The sequence below is a fragment of the Echinops telfairi genome, unplaced genomic scaffold (genome assembly GCF_000313985.2).
Source record: "Echinops telfairi isolate 266 unplaced genomic scaffold, ASM31398v2 ScPeMD7_7427;HRSCAF=8465, whole genome shotgun sequence".
NCBI lineage: Eukaryota > Metazoa > Chordata > Mammalia > Afrosoricida > Tenrecidae > Echinops > Echinops telfairi.
In genome coordinates this window covers 8765311-8766375 of record NW_022111327.1, presented here as the reverse complement: position 1 = coordinate 8766375, position 1065 = coordinate 8765311, and the positions used below count along the sequence as shown (strand labels likewise).

Here is a 1065-nt window from a genome sequence, read left to right as displayed (position 1 = left end):
CGGGCGAAGGCCTTCACAGGCTTAGCAGCTTTTGCTTTTGCTCTCTCGGAAGCCAGCTTCCATGTATGGAGTTCATTTAACATGGATGATGAGAGACCACGTGGACGGGGAGAAGCCACAGGAAAGAGAAGTAGGACATCCCAGAGAATAGGGAACAATAAAAATGCAAACTTGAGAGGGAGAGTAATTAGTTTGCTGGTAGCTCCCAAATTTATATCTCCCACACCAACCTCTCTCTCCTGCCACCAGCTGGCTAGGAGGCACCTAACATTTACTATTTGGCTAGTAGAAACTTTGTTGAGTATAATATACATACCATACGATTCACCTATTTAAAGTGCAATAGAGGAGACCAGAGGCCGAACTCAGAATCTGACAAGATGGCCGGGCTTATAAAGGAAACCCAGCATTTGCTGGCAGAACCAGTTCCTGGCATTAAAGCAGAACCAGATGAGAGCAACGCCCGTTGATTTCATGTGGTCATTGCTGGCCCCCAGGATTCCCCCTCTGAGGGAGGGTCTTTAAAACTTGAACTATTCCTTCCAGAAGAATACCCAATGGCCACTCCTAAAGTACGTTTCATGACCAAAATGTATCACCCTAATGTAGACAAGTTGGGAAGAATACGTTTAGACATTTCGAAAGATAAGTGGTCCCCAGCACTGCAGATCCGCAAAGTTCTGCTATTGATCCAGGCTTTGTGAAGTTCTCCCTATCCAGATGATCCATTGGCAAATGATGAAGCTGAACAGTGGAAGACCAACGAAGCCCAGCTATCAAAACAGCTAGAGCACGGACTAGACTCTATGCCAAGAATCATATATAAGTCGATCTGATCATCAAGTGTGCATCACTTCTGTTCTGCCAAGACTTCTTCCTTTTTTGTTTGCATTTCATGGACACAGTCTTGGCACCATTACAGAACAAAAGCCCAGACATCTTAAAAAAAAAAGTGCAATAGAACTTAGGATATTAATAGTCTTTGGATTTCCATATCACCACCCGCCTACCTTCCTTCATCTTCATCTTGCCAGATTTCAAAGCCCCACACCAAGGAATCACCAT

General features: G+C 44.4%; 1 pseudogene; it reads left to right on the top strand.

The window, feature by feature from the left end:
- Positions 1-380: 380 nt before the first annotated feature.
- Positions 381-826, top strand: LOC101658587 (annotated as a pseudogene).
- The last annotated feature ends 239 nt before the right edge of the window (positions 827-1065 follow it).